Raw genomic sequence first — 18,718 nt, 5'->3', positions numbered from 1 at the left:
GCCAGGTGCCACCCTGTGCTCCAGCTCCACCTCCTTGTTGAATTTATGAATGTGTGAATGTGTGAGTGTATATGTTTGTATGTGTGTTGTATAGATTCTGTGTGTGTGTGTGTGTGTGTGTGTGTGTGTTGGCTCTGTTTCTTAACAATTAAACTTTATTATACAACCCAACTAGCTTACACAAGAAGGAAAAAAGGTTAAAGGGACAAAAGAGTGAACCTTCCGGTATCCGTTCCACGGGATGGGTCCTTAGGTGTCTCTCTGGCCCGAGTGCTGGTCTGGCCTGATCGATGTTCTCCACGCACTCTCCAGTGGGCTGAACTTGTTGTTCTCTCCTCCCCACCTGCCTGAGTCACGTGTGAAGGGCGGTCTCCTTCTCCTGTTGAGGGTCAATTAGGAAAACAATAGCCCAGGTGGGGTTCCCAGGTCTGCTTCCTGAATTCCAGGCCCAGGATGGCTCCACTCAGTCTGTCACAAGGTATTCATGGGGTGCCCCAAGGGTAAAGCCTGCCAAGACTGCTCCCACCTGTGACAAAGCTTAATCTTTCCCACACATCCCCCTTCTCTTTTAGAAAAATTAAGAATTATATACACACATATACATATATACATAATCATCAGGTATCAAGTACATAACAAAGTCCTTTTATACTTGTTAACCTGAGAGAAAGTATTTCACTATCCTACCAAAGAGAGTCCTTTTCTTTCATGAGAAATTACAATTATCAATCTATAAATGTGTTTTTAATTTTTAAACTAAAGCTTCTAGTAACACTGTGGCTATCTAGTCTTCAATCCCATCAGAGACTCAAGAAGGAAAATCTATCTAATAAAGGAAGTGCTGGCGGGCAACTTCCAAGTTGCATAGGACAGAGAGAGCAGACTGCCTGGGTAGTCACCGGATTCTCTCCTTCATTGGGGCAATCAGTCTTCAGCCTTATCGGCCCAAAACATCCAACAAACTGCTTTTTGAAGCAGGAATTCCAACAGTCTTGTCCATCCAGTCTCTTCAAAGCTGGACAGTCAACTTTCCAGCATCACTGTTGATCATTGCAGACAGTCAGCCTGTCATCAGCAGTAGAGATAAGAGCAGTTTTCTCAGTCCAGTGACCATTCTGTCACCTGCGTCTCTTGAAGCCCCCATCTTCAATGATGAAAATGGAGAAGCGGCCAGGAGCAGATGCCTCTCTTTGTCAGGAAAGCCATATTCTGTGGATCTCTGAAGAGTTTGAAGACCAACTCTATCTATTCTTACAGTTATCAATCTATTCCTTTGAAGACATATACAAGGAATTAAACAAACCTGCTCTATGACAAAGTATATTAGTATCTAGTAGGATTTCTATGTAACTAAATACCAACTTTTATCCCCGATCTTCCTGAACAGTTTTTCATAAGACATTAGTGGTACATGAATAATACATTAAATAAACATTGAACAAAATGAACTTAAGTTTCTAACATATAATATATATTTTGTCAACATATAACATACAATACATAAGGCAAAAATGAATGACAGTGTACAATTTAAGTTCATATCAATGTGAAGCAAAAGTTGAAGTCTTAAATTTCCATCAATCAAAAGTCTTAAATTTTCATCAATCTACAATACCAACGTAGGATTTTTGAAGTTAGTAGATTCAATAATCTACCTTTTATTCTACAAACCTGTATCCTCCCTTCCTTCCCCCCCTTTCCTTAATATTAAAAGGGATAGAAAGTAAGAGAGAAAGAAGGATAGAAGAAAGAAATCTCCAATTGAACTTTTATTTGTAACTAATCCCGTTAGGCAAAGATGAGCATTGGTAACCCACCAAAAACACACATCCCACCTACTGGGAATGGGGGCGTTGTGTTTTCAAAATTACTTTATGCTGTTTAGGAGAGAAATCTTTTTCAGGTACCCTAGAAAAATAATATATTGGCCAAGCGCTGGAAAAGCTAGTTGTTTTTGTCCAGTCCTTTTGGGATTGATCTTTTCGGCTAGCTGATTTATTGTTAATATGTATGCAATTTCTGGAAGAAGCAGTAGTGTCAGAGGCAGAAGTTCGATCTTTATAATTGTTTTGTTTTTTGCTCTGAAAGTAAGCAGACTTTTGAAATCATTAGTACAGGTATATTAGTACATATATAATTTTTCAAGGAAACATCAGTTGAGGCATCTTGTTCGAGGTGCCAGAGGCATGCTTTTGGGGTTAAATCACTCAGGTTGTCTGTTTCGTCTTTAGCATTATCCTGCTTTTTGTAAATAATACAGGGCTCTACCTGCATATACACCAATAGGACAGAAGAGCGCATTAGTTCTCCAAGCTGTAAGAAACAATGTCAAGTTGTTAAGAACCAGGTAGCTCTTAAGATTCACTTGCTATATGGTTAGATCTAATTTTTATAAGTTTAGTTGGTAGCCATATTTTTTTACTCCCTGTGGAAACATATGCATACCCACGACCCCATCTCAAAACTACTGTAGGTTTCCATTTTATATTTGACAAGTCCTTGTAGAATATTGGTTGTCCCAACTCTTTAGTTTTTTTTTATCACCTAATGTCTCTCCACAGCTGACGTCCCTTTATCATTCACATTAAGAAAATTTAGAGTCAACAAAGCATTATTTAATCGGTCCCTGGGTGTCTTTACCCTTCCCTTTTGTTTAATAAGCATTTCTTTTAAGGTACGATTAGGTGTGTGTGTGTGTGTGTGTGTGTGTGTGTGTGCGCGCGCACGCGCGCATGCGTGTGTGCAGAACGAGAGAATACTAGTTGCCCTTCTCTGCCACTTTTCACCTTATTCCCTCGAGGTAGGGCCTCTTACTGAACCTGGAAGCTGGCTCCCCCCCCAGCACCTGCAAGGCTATAGACAGCAACCCCAGCAATCCTCCTGTCCCTAGCGTCCACCCTAGCACTGGGGTTACAGGTGTACAAGGCCACACCCAGCTTTACTTGAATGTTAGGGACCTAAGCTTGGGTCCTCATGTCTGGCGGGCACTGAGCTCTCTGCCTAACACCTCATTGATTTTTTTTATTAAAATATTTTCATACCTTTGAAAAACTTATAATTTCACAGCCTGGAACACCAATATAGCAGTGCTCAGATGGAGAACTGACCTTCCTGGCCTCCCAGGAGCCTGCTCCAGGCTCCATTCTAATAGGTGTTTGCTTTGCCAAGAGTTGCAATCCAGCTTCTAGATTAGTGCAGGCTGCTATTAGAAATGATGGGGGACATGTTCTCCTGCATCTCCTAGTCTACATTTGTGAGATTTTCTTTTTTCATGCAGCTGTGTTAACTCCCATGGCTGTGTAGTCAACCCTCTACATTAATTTGGCTTCCTTGGTTTCAAATAATAAAAATAAAAATAAATAATACTAAATAAAAATACTACTACTATTACTACTATTTACTCATATTACATCCAGATTGTTATCCCCTAGCTCTTATCAGGGTAACCTGCCTCCCCTTCCTCTGTATGCCCACAAGGCTGCCCTGCCAAGGGACAGTAATCACATTGCAGGCACCAGAGTTCATGTCAGAGACAGTCCCCTCTGTCCCCCTCTCCACACACATGGAGAATGAGCTGTCCATCAGCTGCATCCGAACAGGGGTCTAGATCCTCTGCGTGCTTGTCCTTGTTGATGCATCAGTTTGCGTCTGCCCTTTGGGTCCTTCCATTCCCCCCACCTCCACCCCCACTCTTCCATACAATTCTCATCTCTCTGCCCAAGGTCCAGCTGTAAGTCCCAGTGTCTGTCCCGAACCCCCACTGAGTGGAGTTTCTCAGAGGACTTCCATGTTGAGCTTATAGCCACTGATAAGAGAGTGCATGCCATGCATGACTTTCTTGGCCTGGGTTACCTCACTTGGGATGATCTTTTCTAGTTCCATCCATTTGCCTCAAATTTTATGATTTCCTTGTTTTTAATAGCTGAGTAGTATTCCATTGTGTAGATGTACCACGGTTTCTTTATCCATTCTTCAGTTGAGGGACATCTAGGTTGTTTCCAGATTCTTGCTATTATGAATAAGGCTGCTATGAACATAATTGAGCAAATGTACTTGTGTGGTGGAGCATCTTTCAGGTATATGCCCAGGAGTGGTATAGTTAGGTTCAGAAGTAACACTATTCCCAATTTTCTGAGAAAGTGCCAGATTGATTTCTGGAGAGATGGCTCAGAGGTTAAGAGCACTGTCTGTTCTTTCAAAGGTCCTGAGTTCAATTCCCAGCAACCACATGGTGGTTCATAACCATCTATAATGAGCTCTGTATAAATAATAAATGAATCTTTTTGTAAATCAAAATGAGATTCTACCTTACACGTATCAGAATGGCAGAGGTCAAAAACTCAAGTGACAGCACATGCTGGTGAGGATGTGGAGAGAGTGGAACACTCCATTCCTGGTGGGAGTGCAAATTTGTGCAACCACTTTGGAAATCAAATAATACTGATGGAGAAAATTTGGGGAGAAATGACATCTGTGCTAAACATCTACAGATTTTATTCTTGTAACTTATTCTCCCAAACAAGTGTAGCAACCATTTACATTGTGTTGTGCATTAAAGTGACGGCGAGATGAGGTTGTGTACCTAAGGGTGTATGTGGGTTACTTGGAGATATTTTGCTTTAAAACAGCAATGCACACACAGGCACAAAACAGTTCGTTTTCCTGTTGATCAGGCTAGCCTCCTGCCTCAGCTTTCTGAGTGCTAGGATTACAGCAGGCATGCACCTCCATTTCATATAAGGGACTTGAGTATCCATCCACATTAGGTCTTGAAACCAATCCCTGTAGGCACCAAGAAACAAATACAAAATATCCCATTGTGTACATATAACCAAATGTATATATGTTCATTGTGTTGAATGCTTGGGTAAATTCATGCTTAAAGCTGTTATAAATATTGGACATTCATTATGCTCATAAGTATATGAGATGCAATTAATTATTTGTAAATGCTTTATAAATAATATAAAGAAACCAATTTCAACTCAAAAATAAAGTTTGAATTTCCACATAATTCTGTGAATACATACTTTATGTACTTTCCAGAGAAGAGGCATGGCTAAAATTACATCTTCAGCCCCCTGGCAATGAGCCTTTGACCTTGGTAGTGGTGGTATTCTTATATCAGTCAGGGGCAGAGCAGATGGCAGTGAGCCTGCACCAAGGGCACTTGTCTACCGTGGGGAGGCACGAGTGCCGAGGAGATACTGCAGCAGCACCACCACCGCTGCCCCTCCACCTCCAGCATTCTGAAAAGCTGCCACAAGGTATGTTGGGAGTGGCAGCACTCGGGAAGTGGGTCCCTACACCTCTCCTGAACAGAGCAGAGCTGACCCTGGTGGTAAGGGCACAAGTGAGCCAGCCCGAAGGATCTGCCACAAGGGTTGGGGCTGGGGGTGATGCTCCCCCCACCCCCTACACACATTTCTTCCAAACCACCATAGCATTTGGGAGGGCTGGCTCTGTCCCTCACCAGCTGCAGCACTAGGGAAAGTGAGCCCTGCACCTCACCTGGGCATCAAGGTAGAGTTGGCCCTGATGGCAAAGGCACGGGTTAGCCAGCCCCAAGGGTGTGAGAGCAGGAGAGCCCCTCACATACTGGAGCACTTGGGAGAGTGGACCCCAACATCTTGACTGGGCAGCACAGTGGAGCTGGCTCTGGAGGCATGGGTGCAGGTGAGCCATCCCTGAGAGCAGGAGAGCTGGCCCTGCCACCTGCCTATGGTGGCATTAGGTGGCCTAGCTGGAGCAGTGATGGAGAGCTTACCCTGGTAGTGTTGATAAGGGAGAGCCAGTGGACTAACCAGCTCAGGTCCAGATTCAGGGCTCTAAATTGGCCTACCCCAAAATCTATATCATCTAAAAACTGTTGGGACATGTGAAAGGGACAGTCCTGCTGATCCAAAGTCCTGCAGGATCTCCATGACACAGGGCAACAACAGGATAACCAGGAGTAGTCCTGATGAGGATTCAATATTGATGGTGTCACAGAAATTTTGAATCAGACCAGTGACTTGTTGCAATGAACATTTGCATTAAGATGCCTGGACAAGGGGATATACTGTGGGACACACTGTGATACACTACAGCTTCCACAATGTTAGTGTGCAGGCCATTCTGCTAGCCTTCCCTCAGGGACCTGGCAATGTCTTATGTCATCACTTGCTGCCACCAGGTGTCTGCCAGATAAAAGGACAGCACAACCCCAGCTCTCTGTTCCAGCTTTTCTCTGTTTGCTGTGTTCCATGCTCCCCTCTCTCCCTCTCTCCCTTCCTCCCTCCCTGTCCTCCCTCTCTCTCTGCCCTCATGGCTCATTCACTGCTTCCATCCGTTCTCCAGGCCCTCACTCCTCTCCTTTCCACTAATAAACTTCCTTATACCAGATCTGTCGTGTGGTGTAATTTCTCAGGGGCACACCTTGGCATGGGCCCACCATGGCACCCCCTCACCACAGGAGCATTATATATCAATGAGCTGTTTTCCATGCTTTGTTTTGGTCTTGTTGGTGTGTGTGTGTGTGTGTGTGTGTGTGTGTGTGTGTGTGTGTGTGATTTAGCCAGGGCGGGGGCAGATTCCAAGGGTAAAGAGCAGATATGAGGGGGATTGGGGAGATGAGCAGGACTGAGATGCATGATGGGAAACTCACAAAGAAGCAATAAAAAGTTTTTAAAAATTAGACCTTCAGGCCCACCATCTATGGACAGTTATAAACCCTCCACTTTAGGATTAGGTGACCTATTTTGTCTTCAACCTCATATTAGTATTCTGGATAAATGTTGCAATTCTTTTATATAGACATTTTGATGTTCAAAGCTCATATGTCATGTATTTGTGGAATATCTACCTCAATTCTCCATCCCATAGGACATCCCCCTGCTCAAGAGAGAGCAGCTATGGGTCCATCTCCCCAGTGACGACATGCCTGGGCCCCCACGTGTGCTCATGGTGGCAGACGGCATGTAATTTACAGGAGACAGCACTGGAGCCCAGCCAGGCTGCTCTGGAAAGCAGCCGCACTTTGGAGAGCAATTGAGTGTTTTTTGGGGGTCCCCCCCCCAACACTCGGTCAATATTGCCATCCCATATGATGCCAAAGGGAAGAAGTTGATTCCTACTTGTTTCCAGGATCAAGTTATTTCTGCAACCTCAGCTATTGCAAACCTTTAAATCCATGTCCCTGGGATCTGGCTCGAGACATGATCTTGACTACCATGGCATCTACCAGCTCCCCTCCTAAGTCCATTCTGCTTGGCTTAACTCGCCCAATCCAGTAGCCCCTCAGCCACTGTTTCCCAACTGCCTGTCTTCCCAGCCATCACCTTTCAAATACTCTTGGCCTTTTTAGCACATCTTTAATCTCAGCACTTGAAAGGCAAAGGCAGGCAACCTGGTCCACAAAGAGAGTTCTGGGATGGTTAGGGCTATTACACAGAGAAAAAACCCTGTCTCGAAAAAACAAAAATGAAATAAAACACTCCTAGTTTTTTCCATTTGCACTGTGGACTCCTTGCCTAGTTTTGAGCTCAGAGTGTCTGCAGCTCTGGGCTTTTGCACAGGCTGTGGGAGAAGGCTTTAGTTATACACAGGGAAAGGTTGCAGGCAGGCCACCACATTTACCAGGCATTTGTGTGGGTTCTAAAGATTCAAGCTCTGGTCCTCAGGCTTGCATGCCAAATGCTTAACCATTTAGCCACATCCTCAGCCCTGGGTTTTGTTTCTTTGTTTTGTTTACCCAACTGTCCATCAGGGACAGACATGTCTGACAACAGTGCTTGGTCAGGAACCTTACTGTGTTGAGTGGCTACCTGGGGTCGGCTCTGAGAACTCTCTAAGGTGACCAGAAGCCATGGGACAAGTAGTAGAGATGAACCTCAGGGGCCCAGAACTGTGTTCCCAACCCAGATCCTCACAGCTTCTCCTCTCTCTCCCTATTCAAGTCCTACCCAACCCCTCAAGCCTTCCTCCATCAGAGACCGTGTACCCTGGGTAAGGACATTCTGGCATGGGGAAGGCAGGACAGATGAGATGCTTCAAAGCACCTGTCCTCCATGGAACAGGATCGACTGCAGCAGTTGGAAGGTACTGCTCTGACCATGGCTGTTAACATATAAGTGGCTGCCTCCAGGTTGCTTGGCAACCTCTGACATCATCTCTTATGGTTGCTAGGTGTGTGCCAGACTATAAAAGAGCCAACTTGCCACCTTCTCTCTCTCTCTCTCTCTCTCTCTCTCTCTCTCTCTCTCTCTCTCTCTCTCTCTCTCTCTGTGTGTGTGTGTGTGTGTGTGTGTGTCTGTCTGTCTGTCTGTCTGTCTGTCTGTCTGTCTTTCTGTCCCCCCTGGGCCACCCTTCCCCTTCTTTCTCTCCTCACACACTTCTATAATAAATCTCTCCCTATCAGATGTTGCGTCTCTGTATTTCTTTTTAATGGTAACAATGGCAACACCTCTGGTGCCCGTGCGTCATGGATGAAGAACTAGGGAGCTAGGCCAGAGGCAAAGCCACTGGATAGGATACGGGATCACCAGAGAACTTCTCTTTTCTTTAGTTATGAGGATGTGTTCATGTACATTCTTGCTTGCTACTATGTTAGCTGAGGCTGATTTTAAATTTTGAAATTCCAAGTGTGACCATGCTACCATGCCATTTGATAAGCATCCTGGAGCAATGCAAGCAGCAGGGATTTTCCATGATGCATCTCTTGGTACAGGTTACAGAGACATGCCGTACTGATTCAGAGGAGTTGAGGAGCGCAGCTCCAGGAATCTGGAGACAGACACCCCATGCTTCCTTCTCATCCCATGACAAGGAGGCCAGGCAGGGGGAGCAGCAGGAGATGCCAGGAGACAGCAGAGAACATCCTGGGCCAAAGTCTTTGTCAAAGCCACGGCAACATATCTGGAGGTTCCATTTCTTCTCTCCTTGCCTGGGCAGGCCCTCACAGGAGATGTCCCAGGGCTGGGGGCTCTTTGTACCTTTACAAAGGTACCAGACATTGCTGGGAAATTAAGAAGCTTGGCTTGAAGTCTGACAATATTGCTGACAGGCCTACCTGGCATCTCCATTTCTAGAGGTAAACTCAAAAGGCAGGAATTTCTCAGGTGACACTGTTGTCCCTGAAGGCCTGAGCCCTTGGGTGACAGAGTTTCCTTCATGACAGCAGCCATGGCTGTAATCGGCACCTTTCTGTGGTGGACCAGGATGTTCAGTAGATGTCCCAGGAATAAACTGATGTGTTGAGCTTTTTTTTTTCCCTTTAGAATTGAGTTTTCAGGCCATCCTCTCTACTTTGCCTCAGTTTAGTCATTGAGGGCATTTCCTGACCTTTGGATTCTGCAGCATTCTGCAGCAGATTCACCACTAGGGAAGTCTCCACATAAGGCTGGTAACGCCCCACAGGCATAAAGCATACGGATCTTTTACCAACAGTGTCTGGTGTCACTGCTGCACATCTGGTACACCAGGTAACCATACTGAGCCCTGGGGTGCGGGTTTGCACAGTCCAAAGACACACATTGTGCCCTTTGACAGCTTCAGCCAAGTAGAGGAAGTCACACAGGGACAAGAGCCCCTTCCATCCAGCGGGATGAGGCAGAGGCAGAGGCATGTCTGTGATGCTCATGAGAGACAGATGGGTTCCTCTTCCCAAAGCTGGCTTAACTCCACAACCTACAAAGACCTCCCTGCCAGGGACTGCATGTTGGCTTCTTTTCCTGTTGCTATAGTAAAACACCTTAACAAAAGCAACTTAAGAGAAGGACCAGTTGTTTTAGTTCATGGTTCAAGTCAAGGCAGCAGGGCCTGGCAGCAGCTGGCCACGTTCTATCCACGGTCAGAAGGCAGCACTGAGTGGATACTGTTTCTCAGTTCCCTTCTTCATTTATACAGCCCAAGCTCCCAGCTAGGGAATGGTGCCACCCACAGTGGGCGGATCTTCGCGCCTCAAGCAATGCAGTCAAGACCGTTCCCTGCAGACATTCTCTGTCGGTGTGTGGCATTTAACCCCGAATCACCACAGCCTGTTCTAACCATCTCGGCTTCTGTGACAGGCTGCAGCCTCATGAATCCCCCCCATGACTAGGAAATAGAGCATAGCTGCATCCTACAGAATTGCCTCAGAAAGCTGGTTACCTCAGGGAGTTCAGGCCAGTAAGAATAGCCAGTTCGCCAGCCGCGGTGGCGCACGCCTTTAATCCTAGCACTCAGGAGGCAGAGGCAGGGGGATCGCTGTGAGTTCGAGGCCAGCCTGGTCTGCAAAGCGAGTCCAGGACACCCAACGCTGACACAGAGAGACCCTGTCTCAAAAAGCAAAAACAAAAACCAAAAAAAAAAAAGAATAGCAGGTTATGACAGGGCATTTGCCCCCCAAAGATGACCACAGGTGTTAGATTCTCTACCATGTAACAGTTTTTCTTGAGAAAAGTCAACCAGGAGCCAAACCCTATGGCGCATTAGGGCAGAAGGGGTGTGTTGGGGGAGGGGGAAGGCCTGCAAACTAAAAGCATGACTCCCGAGCCCGCAGCCAGCAGAGGGCGCCCATGCACCTCAAGATCGTGGGAGCGGTGTGTAGGGCTGAGGACCCAGGCAGCTGCAGCGGACATGGGATGTGCTTGTGGCTTCACAGTAGGCAGCTAACTCCTAAGTGAAGCCAGTCACGGTTACACGACACGGGAGCCACATGTGCCTTCTTCTCAGAAGAGCTAGGCAGCCCTGCGCTAGAGTCTAAATTCAGTAATGTAAGGTTTTAGAATTACAGTAGATGGACCTTCGCAGCTATCCTGCACAGACTTTTTATTAAGAATGAAGACATCCCCAAAGAAAGGAAAAGTCTTTTAACTACACGTGTTTGTCTTCCCAGTTCCTAGCCCAGGCCTCTTAGAATGAACACAGAATGGACAAATGAGCGAATGGATGGATTAATGGATGATTTGTAGCTGGAATGTGTGTTATCCTATAGACATTCAGTGACTAGAGGTTTTGAGTTTCATCCGCCGGTCATTTAGAACTCCTTAGTCCCAGAGGACTGATCCATGCAGGTTCACTTCACACTCAGATTATCTAGAACTCACGTAACCTGACTGCAGATGGAGTCGGCACCGAAAATACTGTACGCCTCTCTCTCTCTCTCTCTCTCTCTCTCTCTCTCTCTCTCTCTCTCTCTCTCTCTCTCGTGTGTGTGTGTGTGTGTGTGTGTGTGTGTGTGTGTGTGTGTGTGTTGTGCTTGCCAGCATAGGCCAGTGGAATCCAGTGGTTGACGCTGAGGTACTTTGCTCTACTGCTCTTTACCTGTTTTCCCCCAGCGGGCTGTATTTATTTGTCTATCTTATCCATCTATTACTCAGAGGCACTGAACCTGGAGCTCTCCGTTTCTGTTAGACTGGCTGGTCAGTGAGCCTGTCTCTGCTCGCCCCGCCCTCCCCCCACACCTCCTCGCCGCCCGTCTGCTCCCCCACCACCCCATGCTGGGGTTACACATGTGCACCACCATGCCTGCCTTTTAAGTGGGAGCTGGGGACCTGAACTTAGGTCCTCATGCTTTTATGGCAGGCATTCTGCGGACTGAGCTGGCTTCCCAGCCCCACAGCATTTAACTCCTCCTTTCCATGGCTAAAGGAGCCAGTCAATGATGATATGAGTCAGTTATGTTGTGGGAAGGGGGGGGCAGTGGGAGGGGTGTTTGTTTATTTTTTGTTTTTGGTTTTTCTCCTCCCAACCTCCGCCTCAGTTTCCCTCTTTACACCAGCACAGGGATGGCATCTGCTCTGACCCCAGCAATGTAGAATGTGACCAACACAGTGCCGGGAAAGGCAAAGCATTTGACCCTGGTTCCCCGGGAAGTCACAATTTAAGGGAAATGCTGTAGACGCTCCAGAAGGGTCTGTGGCAGCTGAGGCCATTTGGTTTTTCACCGACCAGCACGGCAACGAGCTCCAGGGGAAGGAATGCTAGCGAAGGCGTGGTTGCCAGCATACAGACAACTGTTGGTGACCCAAGATGTGCCATGCTACAAATGTGGATAGAAGAATTGAAAACTGTCATTGAAGAAGATGGCATTGACAGAGGGGCATAGACTTATTCTAGCACAGGAGTTGCGGGAGCAACTGAACCTGTTGAAGACCATACACTGAGGAGCAAGGACAGTATAAAACTCCAAGGCTACTCAGTACTACATAGAGAAGAAGATGAAAGAAGCCGGAGATGACAGAGACAACACCGACAGAGACAGGGAACAGACGGCCCTGTTACAAGAAAATAGTAGACACGTGGAAAGCCAAACTGATGCTGGAGGCCATGGGCAAGAGGCAATTTTGCACATGGGTATTTATGCTAGACGGCATGACCATGGTTGTCTGGCTACAATGAGCAACAGCAACCTTTGACCTCTAGCGGAGCAGATGCATGAGAGCTCAGTCAAGGTCATGAGAGCAAAATAATGACTATTGAAAATTAACCCCATGCCTCAGCTCCCTCTGTATGTTTCATTCACGGACACTCTGAGAGTTTCAAGAGGGAGAGAACGTGGAGTCTGTACGTATGTTCTACTTTTGCTTTAATTTTAATAAGCTATTATTCCAGCATAAAACACATAGGTGCAGAAATTATTCTTATTCTTCTTCTTATTATTATTATTATTAATTTCTGATCTTTTTGTGTTTGTTTGTTTGTTTGTTTGTTTGTTTGTTTTTGAGACAGGGTCTCTTTCTGTGTTAGTCTTGGCCATCCTGGACTCGCATTGTAGACTAGGCGGGCTTTGAACTCACAGTGATCCACCTGCCTCTGCCTCCCGAGTGCTGGGATTAAAGGCGTGTGCCACCACGCCTGGCTTCTGATCTTTTTTGGAGACAGAGTCTCACTCTAGCCCTAGATGACCTAGAACTTGCCACGTGCCTCAGACGTGATTCTGAATTTTAAAGAATTAACCTGTAGATGTGACCATTGACCATAGTCACCAATTTGTAAAATTTCTCTAATAAAGAGGCTTCCATGTTTATGAATTACTAAGTAGAAAAACAAGCCATCAGGTACAGAGAACCATCCACACAGGGTCCCAGATATCTCAGCACAGAAGGAAGAGTTGCTCCTTGTGGCAAGGAGTATCAGCAGGGAAAGGCAGAGAGAGTGGGTCAGGGGAGAGAGACAGAGACAGACACACACAGACACACAGAGGGGGGGAGGGAGAAGAGAGAGGGGGAGAAGAGAGAGAATGAGAGAGGGACAGAGACAGACACACACAGACACACAAAGATATATATATATATATATATATAGAGAGAGAGAGAGAGAGAGAGAGAGAGAGAGAGAGAGAGAGACAGACAGACAGACAGACAGACAGACAGACAGACAGAGACAGACACACACAGACACACAAAGATATATATATATATATATATATATATATATATATATATAGAGAGAGAGAGAGAGAGAGAGAGAGAGAGAGAGAGACAGACAGACAGACAGACAGACAGACAGAGACAGACACACACAGACACACAAAGATATATATATATATATATATATATATATATATATATAGAGAGAGAGAGAGAGAGAGAGAGAGAGAGAGAGAGAGACAGACAGACAGACAGACAGACAGACAGACAGACAGAGACAGACACAAAGAGAGAGACAGAGAGACAAAGAGAATGAGAGACAGAGACACACAGACACACATATATACACACACAGACACAGAGAGAGAGAGAGAGCAGACAGACAGACATACACACACATACACAGAGAGAGAGAGACAGACACACACAGAGAAAGAGAGAGAGGGGGGGACGAAGGGAGTGGGAGGGAGGGAGGGAGGGAGGGGGGAGGGAGAGAGAGAGAGAAGGAGGGAGAGAGAGCACTCAATCTCTGTTTTACTGGATATCACACTTTCATACCCCAGAGAATTTAAAACACAGCTCTGCTTTTGATGACATCCCAACGCTTATTTGCTACTTTTCCATGGAAACTACAGCCAGGAACAAGAAGCAGCTAACATCAAATTGGAGCCAGATTCTACCACAGAACGCAAGAGACATTATAGTCCGGTACTTTGAATTAAAATCTGTTCTCTTCAGGCATTTTCACGGGAACCAAAGACCCTTAGCCTGAGGGCAAGCAACATGGCTCCGAGGGCAAAGGCTCTTTCTTTGCAAGCCTGATGATCTCTATTCGTCTCCCCAAAATTGTCTTTTGACCTCAACATGCAGGACTCTGGCATGCGCACCTACCCTCCCTCACCTACCCTGTCTACATGATACTAATAAATAAAATTTAAAGTTGAAATAACTAAATACCCCAGCATGGGAACGCTGTCAGTGTCATCCAGTTGAGGTGCACGCTGATGCCCTAGCCTTCTCTCCAGTAGCTTGTCATGCCTCTGCCTGGATCTCTACAGCAGTGGCTCTCAACCTTCCTAAAGCTGTGACCCCCTTTAATACAGTTCCCAAACCATAAAATTATTTTGTTGCTCCTTCATAACTGCATTTTTGCTGCTGTTATGAATCATTTATGTAAATGTCTGATATGCAAGAGACCTGATATGTAATCCCAGTGAAAGGCCATTCAATCCCCAAAGGGTTGTGACCCACAGGTTGAGAATCGCTGCTCTACTGGGTAAGTGCTGCCTCATTGCTTCCCAGGACAGTCTATCCATCAACTGTTTCTAACCCTCTCCATCGAGATGCTACAGAGCAAACCCCATTCCTCTCCCGGCATGAGGCATCCCTAGAAAAACAAAACAACCCCTCACCCCCCGTGACAGCTTCAATGTCGCACTACTCAAAGTGGCTGGAAAGAGGAGGCACAGTGCCAAGTCCCTCCCCGCTTTAATTCCAGTTGCCGTTGCTAGGATGAAACACCATGCCCAAAAGCAAGTTGGAGAGGAAAAAGTTTGTTTGGTTTGTGCTCCCACATCCACAGTCTATCACCGAAAGACATCAGGACCAGAACTCAAGCAGAGCAGGAGCCTGGAGGCTGATGCGAAGGCCATGGAGGGGGCTGCTTCCTGCCTGGTTCCCCTGGCTTCCTCAGGCAGCTTTCTTTTCTTAGTCTTCTTCTCCTTGTTTTTAAATTTTTATTTATTTTTATTTTATGTGCATTGGTGTTTTGCCTGCATGTATGTCTGTATGAGAGTGTCAGATCTTGGAATTAGAGATAGTTGTGAGCTGCCATGTGGGTACTGGGAATTGAACCCGGGGCCTTTGGAAGAGCAGTCAGTGCTCTCAGCCACTGAGGCATCTCTCCAGCCCTTCTTCTTTAAAAAAAAAACAAAACTTCTTATTGATTCTTTGTGACTTTCGCATCATGTACCCTGATCCCGCTCACTTCCCTACCCCCCCCCCCCGTATCCACCGTCCACCCTTGCAGCCACCACCCCTCCTCCAAAGAAAACAAAAAAACAACAAACATAACTCTCACTGGAAGCTGTGGTGCGCCACAGTGTCTCACACAGCATACCCTTTTGCCCAAACAGTTTTCCTTGCAAATGTTCATTGCAATAAGTTCGCATGGGTCTTGTTCGAGGCCTCTGGCTTCGGCTGCACTATCAGTACTGGGACTCTTCTCAAATATCCTGCTGTTGCCCTGTGTCATGGAGACCCTGCAGCTTTGGTTCTGCAGGACGGGTCCTTTCACCCACTCCAGCAGTTCACAGATGGCGTAGATGTTGGGGTGGACCAACCCAAAGCCCTGGATCTGGGCTTGGGTGGTAGCTGAGTTGGTCAGCCCGCCACCCCTCCTGCACTGCACCACCAGGGCCCGCTCCCCCACAGCCTCCCACTTTCCCCACAGCCTGCTTTCTTACAGAACCCAGGACCACATGCCTAGGGCTGGGCCCTCCCACGTCAGTCACTAATTAAGAAAATGCCTTCCAGGCTTGCCTACAGCCCCATATTATTGGGGGCATTTTGTCAACTGAGCCCCTCTCCTCTCCAGTGACTCTAGCTGTGTCAAGCTAACGTAAAACTAGCCAGCACACTTCCTCTGACCCCTGCCATGAAGCCTCCTGCCATCAAGTCTTGGGCACTTAAGAATTTGGGCATTGGTGTACAATTCTGGATGATGGTGAGGAGAAGGGCCAACGCCCTCATGACCACTAGAGGTTAGTGCTGGAAGACAGAGGGTGCTGGGGACCTTTCCTGTGCCTCTCCTCTGCCACTGTCCTGACCTAGAGGACTGACTTTAAGAATACTCTAAAATAGCCTCTTGGCCCTTGTTATGGGTCAAATTGTCCCCTAAAAATCCATTATGTTGAAGACCTAATCCCCAGTACCTTCAGAATGTGTCTGTATTTGGTCATATTAAATTAGGTAAAATTAGGTCATTAGAGCAGATCCCAATCCCATGGGACTGATGTCAGTACAATGAGTGGACTAATTTATGCAGATTATTCATTAATGCATTATTACTTTATAAATACATATAACATTTTATTATGATATTTTCACAATGTGTATAATGTAATTTGATTGTATTTGTTCTATTACTGACTCTTGCCCCCCACTCTGCTCTTTTCAAATAGTCCCCTTGAACTTTTATGGGTTTTTGTTTTTGTTTTTGTCTGTTTGGTTGGTTGGTTTTGGTTTTTCGAGACAGAGTTTCTCTGTGTAGCCTTGGCTGTCCCGGACTCCCTTTGTAGACCAGGCTGGCCTCGAACTCACAGAGAGCTGCCTGCTTATGCCTCCCTGCATGCTGGGATTAAAGGCATGTGCCACCACATTGGCTAAAACATACATACATGCATGCATGCATACATACATACATACATATATACACACATATGTATTTGCCTAAAATATGCAATACTTGCCTTTCAGAGTCTGGCTTCTTTTGCTTAACATGATAATCTCCAGTTCTATGTATCTTCTTGAAAATTACATCATTTTATTTTCCTTTATGGTTGAGTAAAAATCCTTTTGTATGTTACTGCATTTTCTGTATCCATTCGTCTGCTGATAGGCTTACAGGCAGATTCTAGAATGTGGCTATGTGAATGGTGCAGCAACAAACACGGATGTGCAAGTGCTTCTGTGGCTGCTGACTTATGGTCTTTTGAGTATATACTCAGGAGAAGTATAGTTGGACCATATGGTAGTTCTATTTTTAGTGTATTTTTGGAGGACCCTCCAGACTGATTTCCATAGTGACTGCATTCATTTACATCTTGACTAAGAGAATATAAGGATTCATCTTTACCAGCCCCTGCTTCCTCACCAGCATTTGTGCGTGTCTATGTGTGACTGTCTGTCTGTCTGTCTATATGTATGTATGTATGTGTGTGTGTGTATCCATGTCTATTTGTCTCAGTGTGTGGGTTTCTGTTGTGTTTGTCTGTCTGTGTCTGTCTCTCCATGTATATGCCTGTTTGTCTGTCCATCTGCCTGTATGTACATGTCTTGATGTGTTTGTGTCTGTCTGTGCCTATTTGTCTCTTTGTATTTCTGTCTGTGGCTGTCTTTCCATGTGTGTCTGTGTGTCTGTCTGTCTATCTGTGTGTGCATTTGTCTGTGTGTGCATGTAGCTGTGTGTGATATGTATGTATGCATATGAATGTATGTATGTATGTATGTGTGTGTGTCTGTGTCTGTCTGTGTATATATGTATGTGTGCATGTGTGTATGTGTCTTCCTGTGTCCATGTATATATGTATGTATGTCTATCTGTGTGTATGTATGTATGTATGTATGTATGTATCTGTCTGTGTGTGTGTCTATCTGTGTGTATGTATGTATCTGTTTGTCTGCGTCTATCTGTGTATGTTTGTTTATCTGTCTGTGTGTTTCTATGAAAAAGCCATTCTAACTGAGATGAAAACTCCATATAGTTTTGCTTTGCAATCCCTCATGGCCACGGATAGTAACATGTTTTCAAAGAGAGGAAGGGTATCCAGAAACAGAGGGAAACCATGTGACAACATGGGGTGAAGATGGCCATCTGCAAACCAATGAAGCGCCTGCGGAGAAATCAACTCCGATTACACTCGATCTCAGGCTTGCAGCCTCCAGCCCTGGACTTCTGCACTATGTCAGCACTCCAGCAGCCTCAACAGGCGATGACACAGCTCTCTCCTGAGCCTGCATAGTGTAGAGGCAGCACAGAAACCGCCTGAAGTGTGCCCACAGAAACAGACCCCGGGCCATCCCAGAGACCCTGTATGGAGGAAGGAAGAGGAGGAGAAGTGCTGCCCTAGCAGCCATGAGGCAGCAGCCTGGTCCATGCAAGTGAAGACCCGGGAGGGCTGGACCCTGAGCCCTGATCAGGAGGGAGCCTGGACCCTGAGCCCTGATCAGGAGGGAGCCTGGACCCTGAGCCCTGATCAGGAGGGAGCCCAGACTTTCGGGATCTGCTGGAATCTGCAGAGAAAGCATTCTGTGTCCCATAAGGGAATTGCAGAAACGTGATGGGACAAGAGACATGAAATGCCACTGCCTGACCCTTATTCCAAGGTGACAAAAACAACAGTGGGGAGAAGAGGAACAGAAGACTGGGGAGGCAAATACGAGCAAAACACTGTGAAAACGTCACCTGGAAGAAACTCAATTTTCAAACTTTAATTTTTTTTATTCTGATCTAAAAAAAGGGGGGCGGGCAGCATTAGCCCTTCACACTGGCAGCAGGCATTGGATAACAAGGACTGTGAGAAGGCCCAGAGGCCGAGCACACTGACTGAGAACCTTCTGATTCCAGGATGTTCATGTGAGCTGACAGCCCTGCCTTCCCAAGGACT

This window comes from Acomys minous, assembly GCF_964271855.1.
Source record: "Acomys minous genome assembly, chromosome: 8".
Taxonomy (NCBI): Eukaryota; Metazoa; Chordata; class Mammalia; order Rodentia; family Muridae; genus Acomys; species Acomys minous.
Note: the sequence above shows the minus strand (reverse complement) of the source record.